At 43.8% G+C, this 24866-nt stretch overlaps 1 long non-coding RNA gene across 1 annotated transcript; it reads right to left on the bottom strand.

Annotated features, from left to right (window-relative positions):
• Positions 1-12595: 12595 nt before the first annotated feature.
• LOC138921738 (uncharacterized) lies at positions 12596-21842 on the bottom strand. Its single transcript, XR_011434587.1, has 3 exons — positions 21476-21842; positions 13111-13296; positions 12596-12898 (listed from the first exon to the last, which is right to left on the bottom strand). It is a non-coding gene; the product is annotated as an uncharacterized lncRNA (long non-coding RNA).
• Positions 21843-24866: the final 3024 nt, after the last annotated feature.

The raw sequence follows: 24866 nt of genomic DNA, 5'->3' as shown, positions 1-24866 counted from the left end.
CCCCAGGAAAGTATCCAAATTCTGTTACATCTAAAAGTTGTTATAGTGCAGTCGACCCTAAAAGGGCATCGTAAACATCATGCAGTTGTGTGGGGACATTCTGAGGTTTGAATACCATTTGGTTGACTGGCTAACATATTTCTGGGATTACCTGTGGCAAGGTAGAATTCACACACCAGAAGATAAGTAGTTCCTCACTGAATATCTGCTCTCGCCATTCCCAGGTGCTAGGCATTGTGTGTGTGTGTGTGTGTGAGAGAGAGAGAGAGACACACACACACACACACACACACACACACACACAGAGGCAGAGACAGAGTGACAAGGTGAGAATAAGTCCCTCCTTTTGTCTTTCCATTTGCTACTTACCACCCGGTGACTTGAAGCAGTGATAATTTCCTGAGGAGAGCAGCTCATCTTGCTCATATTTGCCTGTGGAGCTTTTCCAAAGAGTCAGGTAATTGCCCCAATCCTTCCCTTCACTTTAGTAAAAGTGAACGTGTTGTGGGTTTCCACTTTTATTCAGATTCTTAGGTCTTTGAGCCTGATTTCGCTTGGGCCCAGACTAATTACTGTTACGACCTGGGCTAGAGGTTTGTATAACTGATCTTTAGGCTCTAAATTCAAAGTCATTTATAACATAGTAGGTTATAGAAATTTGATTTGGAAAATCTTTAGATGACATCTAGAAAATATAATTTTCAGTAGGTTGATTCCTCTCCAGGTGGAAGATCTAGAAACCAAAGGTGTTGGGAATGCAAACAGATCTTCACTACATTGCACAAGAACCTAAGAATGGAAAAGGCTGGGCCAGCCCCCTTCTTCAGCTCACGAGTCTTATCTTTCACAGAGGCTCCAACGATAGGTTGAGGGAGGCCTGAGGTTAGCCTCTTGGATATCACTCCCTTTCCTCTAATAATCCATTGTGGGTTTGTTAATAGTGAATCTTTCTATGCCTTTTGGGGGATGTGACTTATATTGCCAGCTAGTACCATTTCTCATGGTAATGGATGCTCTAAATTTCCTCCCCACTGTGTAAAATCAGACTTCCCTTAATTTGGCTTAAACTCACCTCATAAAGTTAAGGGGGATTCTTCCCCTTTTCTCTTTTGGCACTCATTATTCGCTCCACAAGGCTCTTTGTGATTTTATAGCTTTCTAATGCATCTCCCCAACCCCAGCCTTTCTGATGGAATGGCAGCTAATCTTTTTAATCATGCCTCCTTTCTGCCATATGGCAGCCCCTCCCCCTCCTGTGCTCTTAATCTCTTTCTACAGTCCTCCAATCCCTCCCCTTCTGTTAGGTATGCCTTTTTGAAAGGGCAGTGACCCAAACTGTCCCAAGGGTATGGCTAATGGGGTGATTGCCCTGACCCCTGCACTCTGGGAGTTCCCACCCAGCAGCAGAGACCAGGTGGTTGGTGGGATGGGGATGGGGTGGAGTGGGGTGAGGGTGGAGCGGGTGGAGGGCAAATAAACTGGAGGCTTCACCAGCAGGAGGTAAAAAAAGATCAATGTGCTCATGAATACATTATAGTTAGTAGCTGAATTGAGGTTGACTGCTTAGATACGGCAGCCTCCCCTTCCTTTGAGCCCCCCCTACTTTTGCTCCATGAGACCCCGTCATGAGAACCCCTCACCTTCTTTGGCCTTCAAGCCTCCTCTCCATGTTTATTTGCCACATTCAATTTGGATAAACATACTTCCGTATGAGGAGGAGTATGTGGATCCATAGTTCACTGGGGGCGGCATGTAAATGAAGAATTATTCTGGCACAGACGCTAGTTATTTTGGACAAAGAGGAGACTGGTTCCTGGACCCTGATGGATAATGAACATGAACAATCCTTTGACTTCTTTTCTGCCAAGACAGCCCCGTGGACCTGAGCTTCTGTGCCTTGGGCCATGAGTATTATCTGCTCAAAAGCTGCTGTGAAAGATATGAGTCAGAAGACCTAGCAAAGTTTTCAAAGTCAGCCATAGTGCTGAGGATAACAAACTAACTGGTCCGAGCTGCAGACTGCATTAAGGATCCCCTGAAGGAATGCTTTTCAAAGTGACTCATGGTTTTATTCCCCAAATGATTGTCTGGGTTAAGCTTAGACGTGAGGATGAAGGTTAGTGAAAGCAGAGAAAGTAAGAGGGGAAAGTGAGGTGCTCCATATAAACACATAGAGCACACCTTTCAAGGACATCTCTTTCTGTCTGCTCCCCACTCCTTATACCAAGGAATTACCTAAAAAAAGTGGGAACAAAAGTGGTAGTACAGGGGAGGGCTATGGTAACATCTAGTCCACGCTGCTTTATGACTTACTTTGCCCGCTGAACCTGAGGTCTAGGCTTACATGTTAATAGAATTCCATTGAGTAAAGGAATCTTTCCTTCCTGGAACTTGGGCCGCATATACCAAGTGGGACTCTCACACATACACACTCAAGCGATGCCCCATGACATTTCTCCAACAGCTGCCTCTCCTAAATCATGGGATTGCACAATGATCTTGCAAAAGCAAGGAGCATGGCCAAAGAATGAATTTCTAAAGGAACTTTGCCCAGAAGTCATTTGACCTTTTCCCTGGCTTTCCAAAGAGGTCTTTGTCTGAGCAAAATAGTAGGATGAGGTAAGGTGGGTACCTTCCTATCCCACTAGGTTCTTCTACTTGAAAGATACTTGTCGTCTCTGGTGTACTCAGAATTCCTGAACTCTTCACTTTCAACTCTAATTTCTGCCTGCCAACTGAATAAATGATGTAAATTGCAAATTTAAGGTTCATATTTTCTAGTGAAATGTCCCCAGAGTCTTTGGCAATTATATATCAATGTTGGATTCATAATTAAGAATTACCACATACACCTAGTGTTCAGATGTGCAATTATCTGAGGCAAAAATTCAGTGTCCTTGAATCTAATGGGTGAATGATAGTGTTATCAGAGCCCATACATAAAAATACTCTCATATATCTGGGTTTGGAAAATCCTGGCTTTTCAGACATAAAATACTTGTTTCACTTACTGTACAATTCAGCTAAAATTTCCTCTATGAATCAGACCCAGTACCACCTCTTCCATGAGATCTGGATAAGTTCCATGAAATGCTAAGCCACGTGCTGAGTAGAAAGTTCAGATAGATTTTCCCTGCACATAGTAGAAATCATCCTGTTTATCTATTCTGGCTTGGTTGTGAGAAACAGCAAGTAGAGGAAGAGATCCTATCCCCAAAAAAGTGAGAACAAATATGTTTGCAGATCTATATTCAGCAGACAACGTGCCTTGTACCCAGAAGACACACAATGAGTGCCTGTTGACTTGAAGAATGGAGTCAAGATTATGGAACTTGACCCTGTTTACCAGCCACTGGAATCTTGAGGTGGCCACCAGGATGAAATGCAACACTCAAGTTATCACTAAGTTTAGATCTCAGAGATGCTGAACAAATCTTCAGAGCATCTAAGAAATCATGTTTAAATCTCTCTGCCTCCACCACCCCCCATCTCTGCAGTGAACACAACTCTGGAGAAGTAGAAGTTGAAAGACTGGTTGGCTTTCTCCTCTCAAAATTGAGAGACTTGAGTTCCATTTTTCTGTAAAGTTGTTCTAACACCTAATTTTAAAAGCAAGGGCCTGATCAAATGATGTGCATATTGGTTTGTCAACCAGCTAGTCTGGGCAATGATCATAGACACAGGGGCTGGGATAGAGGGGATCGAGTTTGTTATTGGAAAACCAAGAGGGGCTGGCCCCGTGGCCGAGTGGTTAAGTTCGCATGCTCTGCTGCAGGCGGCCCAGCGTTTCGTTGGTTCAAATCCTGGGTGTGGACATGGCACTGCTCATCAAGCCACGCTGAGGCAGCGTCCCACATGCCACAACTGGAAGGACCCACAACTAAGAATATACAACTATGTACCGGGGGCCTTTGGGGAGAAAAAGGAAAAAAATAAAATCTTTAAAAAAAAAAGAAAAGAAAAGAAAACCAAGAGTGCTGACCACACCCAGAGTGAAAACTTCTGGTGGAACAGGTTTCTAGAAATAGATTTAAGCCACTACCTGGGGGTTATTATAAGTATTCAATAAGATTACCTTTTCACCTTGTTATTAAAAGAAGTTGATCTTGTCAATTTGCTGTTTCTTAGTTAACTGAGGGGTAAGTCAAGAGTCACAAGGATTTATGAGCTTGTTTTACAGAAGAAAGGGAATACCTTCAAGGATCACCAGATAACCAGCCCACAGCTGCTGTCCACACCCAGAAGTCAGATTGCCCAGGGGCTTATCAGGAGTGAAAGAAGCATGGATTACCCCTTTGTTTCTCCCATTCTCCTCCTGCCACACCCCTTAGCTCTATAAAACCCCCTGCTTTCTTCTCTTGTTGAGACAGAGTTGAGAGAACCCATGCTCCCACCTTCTCATCTTGGCCATTTCAAAGAAAGCTTTCTCTATCTCCAAGCACTGATGTCTCAGTGTTTGGCTTACTGCACATCAAGCACACAAATTTGAGATTAAGAGGTTTGATATCAAGACGACCCTGGATTTTTCAAGATTGTCGTTTAGCAAGGTTGTACTTAGATTGTTCAGGCTTCCAAGGAAGTATACCCAGCAGTTTCGTAAATGTAGCAGTGTTTCTGAGAAATCTTAGAGGCAAAAAGGATATGGTACAGTAAACAAGGTATTCTTATCTTAATGGTAATGATTTGTAACTGGTCAACATTCCAAAGGGTGCCAATGATGTCCTCAGCCCAGGAAATGTCTAACTCCTGCCTTTTTGGTTATTTGCTTTGGGATCTACAATCCTCTTACGGCCCAAGGTTGTTCTTTTGGAGGTACATGGTCCTGGGCAATCTACCTGTAGGTCTCACTCAATGACCCCACCATTTTCATTTCATATTAAGGCGTGGAAAAGTAAGAATTCTTTTCTGCATTCCCCTGGAATCTTGTTTGGAGAGCTGAGGCAGGAGACTCCAGGGGACTACACAAGCAAGAACTAGCACTGGGAAAATCAGGACTGCTGTCATATGTAGGAGACAGAAGAGTCTCTTACTTACAACCCCACCATTGCCATGAGTACAGTAGAAGTGTGGGTATGAGTGTGGGCATATAACTGTGATCCTAAGAGGAGGTGATTGCTGCGTCGAGACTTTCACCATTAGCCTCTGTAAGTTGGGGCTAACAGCTCTGTCTGATCAATGAAGCATTATAAAACTCCTATATTCTCAGGGAGGGCCCGAAGCATTCTCCTCTACTTCCTCTGCATGAGCACTCCTGGGTTCTAATGACACTCACGGGAGCTTTGATCATCAAAGCCTATATCCTTTAACAGATCTGGCGTGAAGAACAGTGACTTGGACTAAAAGTAGCCCTAATTTAAGAAATAGGTATCAAATACTGTCTACAGTTTCCACGGGGCAGCTAAAGGGGAGAGACTGATCAATTACAAATCAGGAAAGGCTAGCCAAAAGCCAGACTCCTCCATCACAACCTGGTAGTAGGCCAAAATGTGAAGTCAAACAATAGTGTGACCAACAGCTGACTCTTTTAGTTTGCCCTGTTATGAAAGTCTGCCTTGGGTGATTCTGTAAGGCAGCTGGCAGGTTGAAAAAACCATTTGTCACTTTACCCAGGGAAGCCTGTAATCTAATAGCATCAATTCTGCTGGAAACAAGAGCATAGGGGCATGGCTGTTCTAGAGAAAGAACCTGAGCAGTGCCAGGGTGCTTGGCAGAGCCCCAGATACAGGTCATGGGTGCTGGTTCCTTAGTTGGTCTTATCCAGAGAGCAGAAGCCTGAAGCAGCCTTGAGTAGTTCCCACTACCTTGTTAACTTATGACATCCAGTCAACTATTTTGCCTCTCTAGGCCTTAATGTTTTCATTTGTAAAATGGGGTTAAGGGCAGCATTTCATGCCTTGAGTCCGTCAAGGCCAAGGTTCAAATCCCACTGTAACATTTCCTGTTTGACCTTGAGCAATTAACCTCTCTGAACTTTCAGTTCCTCATCCATAAAATATGGAAAATAATACTTATCGCGTGGGAGTTAAGAAAGAAAATAATGTGTGGAAACATAGTAGCCACTCAATAAATATTTGTTGAATCAGGAAATGAACGGTAGTGCCTGGCACATAATAGGTGATTTTTAGGTGTAGGTTCATCTTCTTTCTTCCTCAGCCAGATATGATTTGGAACCATATTGAGACAAATTCTTCTTCCTGAGCCACAGGATCCAGAAATTGTTAAGTCTACATCTTCTATGGTTTTTTTTTCATACATGCTATTCTGGCCAGAAATGTATATCTTAATTACACTGATGGTAAATATGTCATGGTTAAAAGAAAAAATACCAACTAATGTCAAGTTTACCCAGCAAATATTAAAAAAGAAGAACAATCTTTCTTTATGGAAAAATGTGCACATGTTCACAAATACACACATAAACACACAAAGTTCTGCATATAATCTCAAGGGGTCCATAGGCCCTCTAAAGCTCCAAGTTAAGAACCTCTGGTACACAAGACTAGAGAGGTAGGGCAACTGGTCAGATAGTTATTTTAATAACCCTGTAAAATTCTTTGCAGAAAATTGTAGGTGGATATAGATAAAAAAATAACATTACTTTTTTTTCAAACCTTCATTCTAAAAGAACCTTGTTTCACATTCTTAGTTCCCAGATGGGAACTTATTATTTCCTTCCTTTTTCTTTAAAGGTGATCACAAGCCTTCCCTGAAAAGATGAAAATCATAGCTAATTTGCAACATTTCCGTTTGTCTTCGCTTTCTTATGTTGAAGCTAGCAAGGTCTATAGTTGGTGGTCAGTAAGCATTTTAATTTAATTCTAAGTAATTTGATTGTATTATTCTGTATGTTAATCATTAATACTCTTTATGGTAGTCACTGTTTGGTTTCTTGAGCTGTCATGTATACCCCTACACAGCTATATATGAAGATCTATGCCCATTGACCCATTAGCATTATCCACACTCCATATATAAGGTTGTCCTTTGGTCTCTAGTTTCAGCTTGAAGCTCTTCGTCCCCCGGTCCTCTCAATGCCCTTCCTTAGAAAGAGCAGCAGCCCTAGTTCTAACGATGGCATATCCAGTATTCCATCTGTTGGAGTTTTCCCTGGCAACTGCAGTCTTATCTTTTAAAATCATGACTTGGCACATCTTTATAGCATTTTTTCTGTCCACCCAGGTTGTGGTTCTCCCACTTCAATCTATCACATTGCAGCTGTGTGAATATGAGACAGTCATCCACGTTGTCCTAGAAAGGCTGTGTTTAATGGTTATTGTTTCTTTGCAAGTAGACAGGCTATGTTCTGAGACCTGACCTGTCATTGAATATTTAGTACAGCTCCTGGATTGTGCTGGTAAAGCAAAGTTCCTTCATTATAGCTTAAATCCATGATGAGATTCTGGGCACACATGACTGCAATTTTGTCCAGGAGTCAATCCCAGAAGGTTTCTGATGGTGAAATTTGTTTCAGTGGAAAGCATGATAGTTACCCCAAGCAGCTTTTGTTTTTGAAGATAAGGATGATAGACTCCTTCCTTACTATATCAGTGGTCAAATGCATCAGACAGAATGTTCTGACCAGCTAAAAAATTTCGTTTGTGAGTCACTTCCTCCTTTGCTGTCTCTTACCAAAAATCCTCCCTCCTAAGCTCAAAATTTGTATACTGTCCTCCAAAAGTATGAGTGGCCCCATGAAACCCTGTTATATGAGAAGGAATGGTGGTTGGCAAGTAGCAACAAATCCATGATACAGCCACAAAGAAACACAGGCAGCTTAAGGCTTGCACTCAAAGAGCTTGTGAAAGCTGCAGTACCAGCCTCCAAGACTTTTGCCAGACTAGACTGTGCCAATCCCAGCCAAAGCTAAGCACATGCCTAGGAGTAAGAGGTAGAGAAAGAGACAAGAGGCAGTGCGCAACATCTCATATTCTACTTCCTTCTCTCCTTCCTCCCCTTTCCAGAGAGCTACATGTCAGAATATTTGCCCTGGAAGGAGAGAATTGATCAAAGGACTCTCTCAGATCTAGGGTCAGAACATTCACTCACATTTAAGCACTAAACTTTCTCTCTGTGGTTAAGGATATGGACTCCAGGGCCAGGCCCCTAGGCTCAAGTTCTGGCTCTGTGTCTTAGTAGCCTAGAGACTTTGGGGCAATTGCTTTACTTGAGAGCCCTTGCTTTTCTCATTTGGGATATGGCATGAATTACAGAACCTACCTCATTGTATTGTTGAGAGGATTCTCTTAAACACATTATATATGTATTTATGTATGTATGTTACGTACAGTCAGCCCTCCCTATCCTTGGGTTTCACATCTGCGGATTCAACCAACCGCAGATGGAAACCCACCCATGTGGAGGGCCGACTATATTAATTGTTCTATGCCATTTTACACTGCAAGGGGCTTAAACATCCGCAGCTGTTGTTATCCGCAGGAGTTCCTGGAGCCCATCCCTCACTGATACCAAGGGATGATTGTATATATGTGTGCATGTCTTAAAACAGTGTTTTAATAATAATAATTTATTAATAATATTTTTATTACCTGAGTTAGGGGCTCTTCCAGCTTGCCTTGTTCTATTACTGTCATGAGTTTTCGACATTGTCCTTGGACTTCAATGCCATGTTTGTTGTTCCAACAGTAGCTTCAACTTCATAGGATTAAACTTCACCTATTTAGGTCCCTGAGAATGTTCATAGAGCTCTTTCCCTAAATCCCTCTTGCAATGGTTCTAGGGGTCCCCTTGGGGCCTTAATTCCCCAGCAGAAAATAACCTCCTTAATCTACAAGGGAATAGACAGAATATAAAGAGGAAGAGACATGAAACTGACTAGGAAGGGGAAGGCTGCTTAACACATCAAAGGTCCCTCCATGCCAGTAGGAAGTAGAAGACCAGAGCGGCCCCTTTGGTTTGTGGTCTGTTCACTTTTTTCCATTCCCCACTTCTACCCTCTCTGTTTCCCTCCCTCCTGTTTCCCCAACCTTTGTAAAAAACAGTATGTTGGGGCTGCTGACGCAGAAATCTGGCTTGTGGTAGCTCTTACTGTGTGGTGACTCATGCTGTGAAGCAGTTATAATTTGCCTGGTGGGGGAGGGAGAGGGAGTTGTGTCAGTGTGTAGGCTGCAGGGAAATTGCCTGGGTGGTAGACACACTCAGCTAAAGCAGGAGATGAGTGAACTTTTCATGACATCCCCTAGGTGTAAGAAAGGAGCTGGGAGAGGGCAGAAAACCACTGCCCTAATCCCAACCATCAAGTTTGGAGTTTGGGGGCATCACAGAGGACTTTAGAGCAATGAGATTTTTCAGATCTTGGGGATTACAAAGCTCAATCTGGAGGATTTGTATGAAGGAGATCAAAGAGCAAAATAGTGAATGAAGTGTTACTGCTGTTCAGTCCTTTCCTTTCTTCTTTTCCTCCAGGGCCTCAAGCCTTTCTTGATGCTCAGTGCTCCTCTGAACAACTCTCTGCCTAGCTCCCTCTGCCAGGTAGATAGTGTCCCAGCCAAAGTGTTGCCTAGCATCTCCAAAGTTCATCACAGTGGAAACCATGAGTGGGAAGCCTGACCCACTCTGTGGCAAGGTCTCAGCTTCTGCTGGGCTGCCTTCTCTGTGGCTCCCAGGCATGTTCAGTGTCAAGCAATGAGGAGGAGATGTGGGCAAGAAGACATTCTTTTCTTTGTCTCTCACTGTGCATGGGCAGACCTCCCCTTCCTCGCTATCCAGTCACCAGGCTCTCCCATAAGTACCACCATCCACTTTCTCTGGCCCCCACTCATGACTTCAAACTTTGGGACAACTTAAATGTAGCTGTTGTCCCCAAGGAAAGTCAGGGATACTTGCTTTTGACCTTTTTTACTCTCTTCCCCTAAGAAAACTTCTCTTTATATTTATAATCCATTTTCTTAGGCCCCTTTCTGGGTGACTTAAGCAGATCAGATAATCAAATCTAAGTTTGAGTGTTGATGGCAGATAGATAATGGTTCATTCTGCTACTTTTCTCAGGCAACTTACACATTTTAACAGGACCTTTTAATACATTAGCCCAAGGGTTGGCATTCCTTACCTGTTAAGGGCCAAATAGAAAATATTTTAGATTTTGAGGGCCATTCAGTCTTTGTCGCAACTATTCAACTCTACTATTATAGCATGACATTAGCAATAGACAATTCATAAACAAATTGGAATGGCTATGTTCCAATAGATAAATAAGTTGAATTTCATGTAATTTTCACGTCATGAAATATTCTCCTTTTGATTTAGTCAATCATCTAAAAGCATAAAAACATTTTCAGTTTGGACATACAAAAACAGCTGGTAGACCAGATTTGGCCAGTAGGCTGTAGTTTGCCAACTAGTTCTTTGGCCCAAAGGGTTGATTCAAATGGGGGTTTCACATGCTGTTATAACTTGAATGGGATGGAGAGAGAGAGCTTTCTAGAATGGGTTTGGGGGCAACTGCACTGTCCTCTTCAAATCACACAAGCTGGGTAGAAATGCTCGTTAATTCATTCCACACATATTTTTGAGCAACTGCTATGTGCCAAACACTGTGTTGGGTACTATGTAATACATTGATGGAATAAAACAGATTCTGTCTATGCCTTTACAGAGTTTAAAGTATAATGGTGGAGATAGACAATCAACAAGTAAATAAGTCATTTAAAATTGTGATAAGTGCATGAAGGAAACACAGGAGAGCAGTTGTAGAGAATGAGGAGGGAGTATACTTTGAAATTGTGGTCAGGAAAGGAGGAGTTGTATGTGGAGATGTTTTTATTAAGGAGTTAGCCTGGTGAAGAACAGCCAGGAATAGGGGAAAGAAAGTGCATTCTGGGCAGAAGGCCCAGCATGTGTTAGGGGCCTGGGACAGGCAAGAGCTTGCCTTGTTCACAGATCTCAAAGGAGACAGTATGACTAGTAAGACTGGAGGAAAGAGGTCGGAGAGGACGTGGAAGAAGTAGGCAAAGGCCAGATTCCATAGAGATCTGTAGCCCATTGAAAGAGTATGGACTTCGTTGAAAGTGCAAGGAAAGCCCTTTTAGAAAGATTATTCTGATTAATGTGTGGAGAACAGACTGGAAGGAAGGAGAGAGTAAAAGTTGGATAATCAGTTAGTTTATCACAGTAGTATGGGCAAGAAGTGATGGTGGCTTAGACTAGGGGGTTAGCAGTGAAAATAAAGAAGAGTGGACAGGTACATGATGTATTTTGGAACTAGGAACTGTAGAACTTGCTGATTAGATGTTGGAGGTGAAGGAGATAATAGAATCAAGAATGATTTGCTGTTTTCTGGCTTCAGTAACTTAGTAGACAGTGGTTCCTTTCAATGAGATGGAAAAGACTGGGAAAGGAACAGTTATATTGAGGGAGTAGGGAAGAGGGCGCTAATAAAGAGTTCTACTTTGGACAGCTTAAGTTTAAGATGCCTCTGAGATCTCCAAGTAGATCTCCAAGCAGTTGGTGATGTGGGTCTAGCATTTTGAGGAGAGTTTTGGGTTGGGCATATGAATATGGAAGAAATCAACATACAGATGCTATTTAATGCCATGGGAATAGAAGGGATCACTGAAGGAGAGAGTGCAGATGGAGAAGAGGCTCCAGGAACTAGTGCTGTGGCACTCCACGATTTCGATACTAGATAGAGGAGGAGCCTTCAAAACAGACTGAAAGGGAACAGTCAAAGATACAGAATTTTTTTGATTGTACACTATCACAGAAGCTGAGACAGGAGATTGTTGGAGGAGAGAGTAGTAAACTGTGTTGAACACTGTTGGAAGATGGAATTAGATGAGGACAAAAAGAGCACTATTGAATTTGGTAACATGGAGGTCTTCAGTGACCTTGGCCAGAGGTTTTAGTGGGGTGGTAGGGCTAGACTTGCAGTGGCTGAGTTTAACAGAGATCTAAGGCATGATGGCATTAGCCCCATCAGGTCAGTTCCAAATGCATCACTTGGTGATCACTTGGTGGTTTGGCAGTTTCCAAGGCAGCTACTCCCTCAGGCAGCATTGAATGGTATGGGCGGATGGCATGGTATGGCTCCTTCCACTCTTTCAAGGTGGGTTTTAAAAGGATTAAATTGCTCAATCATCTACTTTTTGGGCGGGGGAGGGGGGAAGTTTGGCCCTGAGCTAACATCTGCTGCCAATCCTCCTCTTTTTGCTGAGGAAGACTGGCCCTGAGCAAACATCCATGCCCATCTTCCTCCACTTTTTATATGTGGGATGCCTGCCACAGCATGGCTTGCCAAGCCGTGCCATGTCTGCACCCAGGATCCGAACTGGTGAACCCTGGGCCACCGAAGTGGAACATGAGCACTTAACTGCTGTACCACTGGGCTGGCCCCTGCTCAATCATCTATTTATTCAGCAAATATTTATTGAGTGCCAGGCACTCTAGATGCTGGAGATATAGTAGAGAACAAAACAGACAAAACTTCCTGCCCTCATGGAGTTTACATTCTAGTGACTAGTAAAGCCAAGTAAACAGGCGATTACAATCAGGGTTATTTTGTACTATGACATAAGGAAAATACATTAGTCAAGGTAATTAATTCTAGCTGCTGTAACAAACAACCCTCACATCTCAGTGGTTCAATACAATAAAAGTTTATTTGTCATTCATGTCACAGGCCAATGCAGGTCAAGCAGCTATCTTGGGCAGCTGTCTTGCAAGTAATGACTTTCAAGCAATAATCCAGGCTTTTTCTGTCGTGTGGCTTCCCCATTCCATAGACCTCCTCAGAGTCGGCCAATGGCTCCTCTGTATTCTGCAGGCCAGTAGGTAAAGCCAGCCCATGGAGTATCACATAGCATGATTTATGGACAGACTTGAAAGTGATTAGAAGCCAATCTAATGGCAAGAGAGACTACCAAATGTAATTTTCTTCTTTGCCCTGTAAGGAAATGGAGTTAGTGAGAAACTATCCAGCTCTGCCGCTGAAGTGTAAGGCACTATGAGGGTTCAGGGAAGGAGCTCTTTTTTTTTTTTTTGAGGAAGATTAGCCCTGAGCTAACTACTGCCAGTCCTCCTCTTTTTGCTGAGGAAGCCTGGCCCTGAGCTAACATCCACGCCCATCTTCCTCTGCTTTATATGTGGGATGCCTACCGCTGCATGACGTGCCAAGTGGTTCCATGTCCGCACCCGGGATCCGAACCGGTGAACCCTGGGCCGCCGAGAAGCGGAACGTGCAAACTTAACCGCTGCACCAACGGGTCAGCCCAAGGAGCTCTTAATATTTACTTAAGGTGTCACGAAAAGGTTCCTGGATGAAGTGACATCTAGGCTAAAGACCTGAAAGATGAAGAAGAATTAACCTGGTGAAGTGGAGTTAAGGATGTTCCAAGCTTAGAGAATAGTAGGTGCCAATGATAGGTGAGAGAGAGCATGATTTGTCTGGAGGAACTGAATGAAGTCCACCAGGACCAGAGCCCAGAGCATGAGCTCAGGAATAGCGAGAGATGAGAATGAAATAGGAGGCCAGTGCCAAGGGTGGGCAGACCTTCAGGCTGACGCTTACAGATAGAAGAAGAGGCAAGAGTTCCTCCAGGGCAGCTGGTCGCTGATGAAGGCTCTGGGTAGAGGTCCTAGGGCAGAGGTTTCAAACTCAAAGGACTTTAGGGGCTAAGAAGAGGAGTTGAGAGTTTAAAACAGTAGAGAGCAGTGGTGTCTACAGGGAGGCAGAGTGTGCATGCTGGGCCTAAATATATTAAATTCAAAACAAAAACAAACAACAAACCAGTGTGCAGGACAAACGAACCACATCTGCTGTGGACCTCTGTTGGAAGGCTTCTAGAGAGTTCTTACAGTCACCGAGGAGTTCAGGTCAAAAGCAGGAGACAGGAAGGTTTCAGAAACAAGATTTTGCATCCAAGTCTATTGCTGTCAACACGCTGGTTCGCAAAGGCTTTCACACTTACTTTCTGCCATGTTGGTTAACTGGCTGGTAAGAGTGCAAGTTTCTTGACAACGGGCATGAGATTGTCTTATTTCATTTCAATAATAATAATAATAATTAAAATGCCAGGCACTGCTGTAAGTGCTTTATTAACCCATTAAGTCTTCACAACAACCTATGCGAGAGGTGCTATTATCACATCCAGTTTTAGATGAGGAAACTGAAAGTAGCCTCACAGTGACTTGCCCAATGTCACACAGTTAGAAAGTGACAAAGCTGAGATTTGAACCAAAGCGAACTGCCCCTGGAGTCTCTATTTTAGCTGAAGTCTTCCTCTCAACAAACATTATTTTACACTGCCTCTCAGAAAATATTTACTGGGCTCCAACTCTGGGCACTGGGCAAAATCCCGAAGCACGCGATGAATAAGACTAACCTCTACCCTCAAGGAGTTACCAGTCTATCACAGGGGCCCACGGGCCGAATCTGGCCTGCTGCCTGTTTCTTTATGGCCTGTGAGCAAAGAATGGTTGTTATATTTTTAAGCAGTTGAAAAGATAATTAAAAGAAGAGTATACGTATCGTGACACATGAAAATTATATACAATTCAAATATCAGTGTGCATAAAAAAAGATTCATTGGGACACAGCCACACTCAATTGTTTTTGTATCGTCTGTGGCTGCTTTTGTGATACAACCAGCAGAGCTGAAGAGTTGTGGCAGAGATTGTCTGTCCCACAAAGCCTCGATTATTACTACCTGGCCCTTTACCTCAAAAATGTGCTGACCTCTGGTCTATTGGATCACATAGATATTTCAGCACAATTTCAATACAAAACGAAGGAAGGCAGCATTGTTTGATGGGAAAAGTATGGGCTTTCACTCAATGGAGACCAACAGACTTGGATTTGAATCCCAGCTCCATCTCTATTGGCTGTGTAACCTTAGGTTACGTAACTTCTCTGAACACATTTCCCAGATAATGATGCTTATAATGCCTTTTTCACATACAATTGTGAGTACTAGAGATAACGTAGGTACAGTGTTTGCGCAAAACACTTAAAATGATAATACTAGTAATAATAATAACAATGTCAATAATGCTATGATAGTGGAGGCAAGGTGCAATGTGAACATGGTATGTGGACATCTGAAACATTTTAGAGGATTTGTGGAAAACTTCCTGGAGGAGGTGACCTTCAAATTGGCCTCTGGTGCCAGATGGACTGATTTTGAGTCATAATTCTTTGATTTACCAGCTGTATGACTCTGAGCAGATTACCATTGGAGCCTCATTTCCCCATATGTAAGATAGGGCTAATAACAAGAGTGCTGAGCTCACAGGGTCATTCTGAGGATTAAATGAGATGATGCATATAGAACACAGGGCTATGTTTGGCACGTGGGTAAGTATTCAATAGAAGTCAATCACTGTCATTGATGGTGTGGTGGTTGTCATTATAGTTTAGGGCACACGGTTTTGAGATAGAGAGACCTGGGCTTGTATTCGGGCCCTGGGCAAGTTACCTAACTCCCCTGAGTCTCATTTTCTCACCTGTAGGCAGAGGTAGCAACACTAACTGAGAAGGGCCGTTGTTAGGGTTAAATGTATGGCAGATAGTAAGTGCTCAATAAATGGTAGCCATTGTTATTAAGCACAATGATGGCAACAGTGAGTGCCTAATAAATATTATCAAATGGCCAACTAATTAGTGGGTTCAAAGTATTCACATTCACTAGTTGAGAGAGGAAAATTCATCGACTTCGGCTTTGACATCGTAAAGTGGATACGAAACTGTCTCTAGCTAAAAAGTTGTGATATCTTATGTGTACTAAAATCTTTTCAGAATTTCCTGTTATTTAGTAACTGCTAGTACTAAGCCGATATATAAATATGACTTACAAGTGTGTATAAAAGATATTAAGCAACATGGGGAAATGGTCCTGCTGGTTACTTTTCTCCATCAATAAATAACTCATCATTTGATGAAGCAACAGTCTCATTTCCCTAAGAAAATACCAGAAAGGACAGCACTCAGAATTTTTAAAAGCCCTGTTTGATGAGCCTTTGGTAAATATATATTTAGAAAATGATAAACCAAGACCTTAGGACAGATTCACAAGCCCCTTCTGGTTGTAGTTACGCAAGGAAATGGAAAACATGTTCCAAGGGACCGGGGCCTAGTCCAACGTTTACACTGATTGAATTTCCTAATCCCATTTCCTTCTGCAGCTCTTTCCCAGCCAGGCTAATGGCCTCCACATCAGACTGGCCCTCAGAAAAGTTTTGTGGCAGACCAACTTTCTCTTTGCCTTCTTCTGGCCTTCTTTTTCACTCTCTCTGCTCTGGGTCCCCACTATCTTCATGCTCTTCTCTAGTCCCCCCAAACCCCTCCCTGCAATGTCCTATGTGAAGTAGCTTTCCAGGGAATAGAGATCCCATGCCTTCCCTCCCATCAGAGCTGACCTGTCTCCTAGGTCACTTCTTTGGAGCTCTGCAATTGGTCCCTAAGACAACAGGAGATAAAACTAGAAAAGTTTAGCTACTTCCCACTGTCTCAACTCTGGCCTGCTAACATGCTCAGTTCGTTGCCCGAAAGAACAAGTTCGGGAGCTCTTCTTTGACACCCGCCTAGGAGTCCTAGGTTTCTTAGGGTTGGGGTGGTATCGCTGCATGAAATCCATGGTAGCTAGCAACTGGGCATTCTGCCCACAGCAGTGGGTTGGCTTGTGGGGTGCTTTGTCCAGACAGAGCAAAGTTCCTGCTTTGTGAAGTCAACTGGGACAAGACTGGAGTGCAGGTAAAATGAAGTAAAATGGGAATAATAACAAGACAAACCTCCCGGGATATTGCAATGATTAAGTAACACGTGTAAAGCTTTCAGAACAATGTCTGGCACCGTGTAAGTGTCCAATAAATGTTCGTTGCTGTTATTCTCACTCACTGAAGACGGGGGGCTGGCTGGCAAGGATTCTGATCCAAAACGGCTCCTGAGTACAAATGGTGCCTCTCATATGCTCCCCTTTTGGAGACCACTCGCTTAGTCCCTCCTGAGCGGTGCTCTACTCCCATTCAAGGACCGCACTTAGAGCTCCTGCTCCCTTCTTTTCCCCACTCACCCAGTCTCTCCTGCCTGCTTCCTGCTAACCTCATTTACCATCCAAGCTAAACGCCCCAGTGTCTTTTCTTTCATAATAACCCAAAGGTCATATACTGGTAGCAAATATGTGCTGTGGACATATTTGTTTGGCTCTCATGGTCATTTTTCAGTTGGTTGACAACACTTAAAAATCAGGTGATTTCCTGTAAAAAGCTGGAGTTTTAGCTTCTTCTTTTTTTTTTTTTTTTAACTCTTAAGATCCAGCAACCCAGGCCCAAATTCTAGCTGGCAAATATCTGTTGCCTCTGAGTGGTTCCTGTCCCCCTAAAGCTAGCCATGCACTCTTTGGTATGCCACTGTCCCCAGCAGACACTTCTGTCTTTTATTGACATTAGCCTTAGCCCTTCAGGGCCCACCAGAAAGAGCCTCAATGGCTTGTTAAAACTGGAGGCTGAATCAAGGGCAACAAAATACAGGCATATCTTCCCTGGAGGTCAGGGAATGGGCTGTGTTCACAAAACTCAGTTGCCTACCTCTACTTCCTGGAGGGAAGAGGAAAGATGTTCTTTTCAGCCTGGAGTAGGTTGCCCTTTACTGGACAATGAGCCAAATGACCCCTCCTAATGGAGAAAGGGGGAAAAATATATATATATATATATCCATATCTATGTAAATATATGCATAAATTTTGTATTTGCATCCTGCTATTAACTCATCTCTCCTTAAGCAAGGAAGTCCATATGTGTCTATTTCAACTAAGTGGTCTTTCTTCCCCAACAACTGAGGCTTTGTCCATGGAGTTTATAGGACCATGTGTCATTCAAATACTTTGGGCTGTTTTGTGGATACACTGATGAACATTCTCCTGGAATTCAATCCAGAAACTCTCTAAGAGCCTGCAGGGTGGGATTGAGAGAATACTGAATATTAACTCAGCCAAACTTCTTCAGAGAGGCAGTCAGCATCTAGGGGCAGCTGAAAACCCTGCCCAGTGGCCAGGCATGGCAGGAATGCCTGTAGGAGTACATCTGCCCAGAAGTGTCTGCAGCTTGCTTGAAGTCTAAAGAAGAAAAATAGCAGATCAGTTCTTCTGAGCTTGGGGGTAATGATAATGAACACTTATGCAGCTTACTACAGGTGAGGCACTGTTCCATTACCTCACAACAGTCCGATGAGGGAGGACCTCTTATTATCCCCACTTTTATCAATGGGGAAACTGAGGCACAATCAGTTAAGTAACTAGCTAAGGTTGTGAAACCAATGAGTATCAAAGAGAGGATTCTAACCCAGGCTGTTGGCCTGCAGAGTTTGTACTCCTAACTATTACATCCTGGTTCTCAGTAAGGTCCAGCAGCATCAGCGTCACCTGGCAACTCTTTAGAAATACAAATTCTCGGCCCCACTCCAGACCACCTGAATTGGAAACGCTGGGGATGGGACCCAGAAATCTGTGTTTTTAAGAAGCCCTCCAGGTGACTTTGACACAAGCTGAACTTTGAGAACCATGCCCTAAGGAGATGAGAAGTCCCAACAATTGTAATACAGCACTGCAGTTGCCTGCTGGAAAGAGCGGGCAGAGTATGTAGTCACCTGAATGGGAATTGAAAGGCCTTGTGGGGGAGGGGGCCAGGGGGGCGGGGTGTCGGAATCGCTTTTCCACCAACTTGTCCTAGCACCTGTGATTCCATGATTAGCCATTCATTCCTTTGGATTGTGAAAGCTTCCTGATTTAGACATCGTTATTAAAATGCAAATACCCCTGGTCAAAGGAAAGCCCTAAGCCAGTTCCTTCCGGACTCTTATGGAGAGTGACCGCTCATTTCTCTTTGCCTGGGACTGAAGGGTTTCTGGGGAGGCAGGAGTTTTCAGCGCTAAAATAGAGACAGTCTCCCCATGGTTCAGATCGGGCCAAGACTTCTGGTGCTAAAATCAGAAAGTCCTAGGCAAACTTGGATGAGTTGGACATCCTATAACATAGGAAACAGAGCTGCTTGTTAGGAGCATGGAATGGACTACAGTAGGCATTACCACACCGGTGACTTGGAAGCCACACAGCTAAAGATGCCCCAACCTTCAACAGGAGTTCAACAGAAAATGTTTCAGGGTCAGGTTTTCCCAATTTCAGCAAATGGATGGAGGTAAGCTTTTGCATCCAATAAAGACCCAAGGAGTTATTAGGGCACATAATACCACTGTACCAGACCCTTCTATAAAATTCAGTGCTGAAAGATAAAAGGTTAAGAGTTACTCTCCCAAAAGTTATATAGACTAGCCTATGGCCTTTGCCATAGCATGTGTGGTCTCAAATCACTATTATTTTTTTCCCGAATAAATTTATTTTGCTGGTAAAAAAAAAAAGTTGCATAAATGGCAGTACATATGTAAAACAGAAGATGATGCCTCCATTTAAAATTGCGGTAACAATTCTTAAAGCCATGGAAAAATGCTACTTAAGGGGAAAAGTCGGCAATAGAATGGTAGCTATCATTTTGAGGTAGTAGGATCTCAAGCATGGTAAGAAAACGTGCAGCACGAACGGCTGGGAGAGAAACGTGCTGCTATGGTAACACTGGCCACTGCTGGACGGTATGATTGCGCATGAGTGGTGTGTCTGCTCTTAATTATTTTCTGTAACTTCCAACTTTCTACATTACCACGTAATCAGCTAATAATCAAAATAATTAATGAGGAGACCAAGAAGAAGAAGACTTCCCCAGGCGGACTTGTTGGAGGAGAGTCACCCAGCGCGGGAGGCGCTGAGGGGGCTGGACCTTCCCCAGGGAAGACTCCCCAGCCTGCAGCTCCTGGAAAAGAGGTCCGGGGGCCTTTCACTGGGACCGAACAGAACACAAACAGCTCCACCAGGAAGGGGGGAGGGACTTCCGTTTTTCTCAAATGACCTGTGGGAACAAGGGAGGGGAGCTCACTTTTCCTCTGCTAGAACTAACCATTGCCTGATCTCGCAGGGGCTGTGCTGCTCTGTCTATATTCTTGCTAGCATCTGCCACATTTGTTACAAACTTACCTGGGAAGCTTGGCTGAACAATGTAGCTGGGCATAGGCTGAGATTAAAAAGTAAACTTTTGTTTTGGCCTTTTGTATAGCCTGGCTTTGGGGTCAATTTAGTTAAAATGATGTCCTGATGCATCCCTGGCGACATTGAAGGGGTAGATATTGACGGAAGGCTCTGGGGGGCCCGAGTGCCATTTTTGTGTGTTCCGGATGCTCTAGCAGGAGCTTTGGGAACTTTTGGAGAAGCGCTTTCACAAAGATGCAGGAGGGACTTTTCTGATGCCCACTCATCTCCTTCCCCGCTGGGGTGCGTACAGCCCTGGATCATAGAGGGCTGGCTTTGGAGCCCAGTGTGTTCATAGGATAAAGCCCAGGCTGAGAGCAGGGCAAATCAGTCAACTGCGAGGAGGTACTCAAGCAGTTCCTCTATTTCAAGAACCCCTCTTTCTCCCCCCAATCCCAGCACACAGTGTGAGAGTAAAAAGTTGTTTGGGGGCCTGGTATATAGCCTGGCCTTGAGGTGAATGTTTTACTCTGCAGGAGCACTTTCTAGGGCAGGGTCAAGGACCCTCATCAGTCACTGTCTGAAAGGGGATGCTTTCGGATGTTGATGAAGGAAGGCATTAAAGTTTCGAGTCCCCTTGGCTGACTCACTCTGTCCTCTCCCTAGAGCCACAGGAGAGCAGTGGGAAGGATTGCAACCGAGCCACCTGCCCAGGTGAATGCAAATACCTGCCCAGGAAATCATGCAAATACCTCGGAAGAAACCTTGCAGAGTGCTAGTCTGAAAGGATATGCAAAACCCAAAAACACACAGCTTGCTTTCAGAAGTCCCAAACAGTCCTCTGCTTTCCTTTCACCCTGCCACGCCCCCTCACCTCACCCCAAACCCTGCTTCCGACCCCCAAGGCCAGAAAGGCAAAATACAAGCCACCCTTTCACAGAGGGGAACCTTAAAGGATACAACAGGAAGTGACTGGCCATCTCCTTGTTATGTTTTCTGCAAGATTAACAATCACTTGGCTGTTTCTCTCCTACTCCTTAATGATCCGAGCAGTTCAGCTATTAAGTGATAAATCCTCTGTGTATTCATGACCAGCCTGTTTAATGCAGCGGCCCAAACTGAAACAATCAAGATAATTGAGCTACCTCGAAAGCATTAAGGAAGCCAGCTGCTGTGCAAGGCAGAAAACAAACTCAACTGGCAGCAGGAGCCCTGTCCCCCAGAAAGAAATGCTGAAGCAAGAAACCGAAGCGGATGAAGGGTATAAAATTTAGGAAGGGCAAGTGGAAAAAGAAAACAGGGAAAACAGCTTCCAGTTCCTCATCACCCTCCCACTTTTCTTTTGGCTTGTGTCCGGGCAACCAGCTGAAGCCAGCTGGCGGGGGATTTACTCCAAGTGGCTCAGCCAAGGTCCCAATCAGCTGGGAGGGGGTGCAGAGGGAGGATGGGCTAGTTACCTGTGAAGAGAGATGATCTGGATAGACGCCCTCCAACTCTTGTCCCTTCACTCACTGTCCACCCTAACGAATAACTGTTTTCTGAAATGAAATGCAAGGATTAAATTTGCTTGTTGGCATTCAGCTTTTTCTTTTGTGGATTTTGGATGCTGAATGGGCTTGGTTGGTCAAGCAGAGCATGTTTGGATGATGGACTTCTGAGTCTCCATCACTCGATGGGCATATTGTACAGCCAAATTCCCACTCGCTTGCTGCAGAAGATTGTACCAAGCCCAGTACCTTTGCTACAGGCTACACACTTTTAGAAGTGTTTCCATTGTGTTTTCCTAGAGAATCAGCTCTGGTTTAGCTGGACCAACATCTGAACAGATGAATCATTCACAGCCTCTTTATAAACAGGTTGCTGTTTGCCCTGTCAGAGCCTGACTCACCTCAGATGGCTGACTACAAAGTCACTCTCCGCTTCAAACTCCCAAGACAAAAAAACAACCTTATCCAGCAACACAGCATTTGGCTCATAAATCCAATAAACTCAAAATTTTCTCCTTGACTGAAGAGCAGGAATGATAGTTTTGTTTACCCAGGGCCGACCTGTTTTCCGAATGAACCACATTTAAGTGAGGAACTATCTGCTTGGAACAACTTTTTCTCATCCGACCTCCATTTCATCTCCTTTCAAACCATCATGCACACAGATTACAGATTGATCTTTCAAACATTAACTTCCTCACTTTTGATTCTGAAATAATTACAGACTCAGAAGAAGTTGCAAAAATAGTGTTGAGAGGTCCCTTTGTACCCATCATTCAGATTCCCCTCAGTGGTTACATTTTACATAATTATAGTGCATTATCAAAACCCGGCTCATTGTAATTTACTAGATTGCAGACGGTGCTCAGATTTCCGCAGTGAAAAATTAAATTGTCCAACACAACAATGAATCTTTAGTGCCCAAGGCTTCCAATTCCAATGTTTCCCTGCTGTTCAAGACCCTCTGTGGTCAGGCCCTACCCGACTCCGGCAGCCACAGTTCCCACTATTCTCTTACGCACACGCCTCTTTCTGCGGGGCTGCTGTGCCCATCGTTTGGGCCATACTCATCACTACCTCTGGGCTTCTGCTCCAGCAATTCTCCCCTCACTTCCCCTTTTCCAAATTGTACCCTTTCATCTAAGGCTGGCTCGTATCTTGCCTTTTCTATTAAACTTCCCTGAGCTACTCTAGCCCTCCTTGAACTTCCCTTATTCTGAGTTCATTATGGCCGGAAATGACTCTCAGCACAGGTTGCATAATTTAGCACGTGAGCTTCTTTTTTAACAGTCGTATTATTTATTTAATTGTGGTAAAATATACTTATAAAATTTACCATTTTAACCATTTTTGGGGGTACAGTTCTGTGGCACTAAGTACACGCACATTGTTATGCAACCATCACCACTATCTAGTTCCAGAACTTTTACGTCATCACAAGCTGAAACTCTGTGCTCCTTAAACACTAACTCCCCCTCCCTCCCTCCCCAGGCCCCTGGTAGTCATTATCTTACTTTCTGCCTCTATGAATTTGACTATTCTAGGTACTTCATATAAGTGGAATCATACAATATTTGTCCATTTGTTGCATTATGTTTTAAATTGTTTCAAGTCTTTTGCTAGATTGGAAACTCTTCAAGGGCCCAGGACCCTGCTGAAATAAGAAATCGGTAGGTAGGTAGATAGATAGGCAGATACAGAGATAGATAGAGATGGAGATATTCTTACAGTATCCAGCATAATTCTGGGTGATTAATACGTGTGGATTTTTCTCGCCTTGTCAAGAAACTAAACCCTTCATTTTTTTAAAACCAGGAATATTTTATAAGACGTTTCCAAGACCCTTTATTGTGGCTTTCTCATCTTTGGATTAGAAACACTTTCTGGGGCTGGGTCTATATGTGCTTAGGCCCAGTGGGTTTAGGCTGTGCTCACTGTGACAGGGCCAAAGTTGCCTTCCCTTTGGCCCATCTCCCAAGATAAATATTGAGCTCATTGAGGGCAGAGACGATATTTCTTTGATATTTCTTCTCAGTATCCATAACAGTGTCTCATCCCCAGAAATGTACTTGGATAACATTGTTAGGATGGGCAGAGGGCAAGGGCTGGAGGGGTGGGCGTTATGTGGTTGTCAAGGAATCTAGTGTGATAACCAAATGAAGTTGGGGAAAAGTTTTGCATGAGGTTATAGTGGCAAACCAAAGCCTGCAGGGCAAAATATTTCAGCTCTTGGTTTCTTCATTGGAGAAGAATGAGTAATACTAATAGCCAACACGAATCAAGTACCTAAATACATGCCAGACGTTTCTCTAGGCACTTGATACATATTATCTCTTTTAATCCTCACCATAATCTTAAGAGGTAGGTACTATTATTAATTTCATTTTGCATATGAAGAAATTGAGGCATCCAAGTGTTAAGTAATTTACCCGAATCAGGAATAAAAGTCAGGATTGGAATTTAGATAGTCAGTCTCCAGAGCCCACTCTCCTGGAGTCATGTGAGGAATTGAAGAACCTAGGAGGCTCGAGAGACTGAAGCACTTCTGGCTGGTGAGCTGAGGTGGTTAGAGCTCAGAGCCAGGGGAGGGGACTTCATGGATCAACTAGCTTTGCACCCTTCCAAGGACCAACCGTGGCTGGAAAATGGCTGCCCTCGGTCACAAATAGTTAGACTGAAAGATTGAGTGCAGCCTCATGCCTGCGGGCAAAACAACTCCAAACTCGTATCCCACTGCTAAGGGGTCATTGATGTCATGTTTGTATACTAAGGACAACATGTTTTTTTTGTTTGGTTGGTTTTTTGTTTTGAGGAAGATTAGCCCTGAGCTAACATCTGCTGCCAATCCTCCTCTTTTTGCTGAGGAAGACTGGCCCTGAGCTAACATCCATGCCCATCTTCCTCTACTTTATATGTAGGACGCCTACCACAGCATGGCTTGCCACATGGTGCCATGTTCGCACCCAGGATCTGAACTGGCGAACCCTGGGCCACCAAAGTGGAACGTGCGCACTTAACCGCTGCGCCACTGGGCCGGCCCCAGGACAACATGTTTTGATATTAAGGAGCACTGTGAACTTCTTGGAAGCTAAGGACTTTATAAACTCTGGGTACTGCGGGATTGTTATTTAAGGCAGGTCCCATGAAAGAGGCAGTGTGTTTCACAGGGCTCCCCACCCCCACCCTAGGGGGCACGTATATTTTACTGTAGGAAATGAGTGATGTTCAGCAATTTCTTTACCTAGCTGTGAGATTAAAATATAGTCCCTTGGGCACTCAGCCCACTTCATGTATGCAGGAAGTGACCCCCAAGTGGCTGGCCGGGTTTTAGAACAATATATATTCTGCAGGAATACTTCCT

Source organism: Equus caballus, chromosome X (assembly GCF_041296265.1).
Source record: "Equus caballus isolate H_3958 breed thoroughbred chromosome X, TB-T2T, whole genome shotgun sequence".
In the NCBI taxonomy this organism is placed as follows: domain Eukaryota; kingdom Metazoa; phylum Chordata; class Mammalia; order Perissodactyla; family Equidae; genus Equus; species Equus caballus.
Note: the sequence above shows the minus strand (reverse complement) of the source record. Positions and strands in the feature narration are given on the sequence as shown.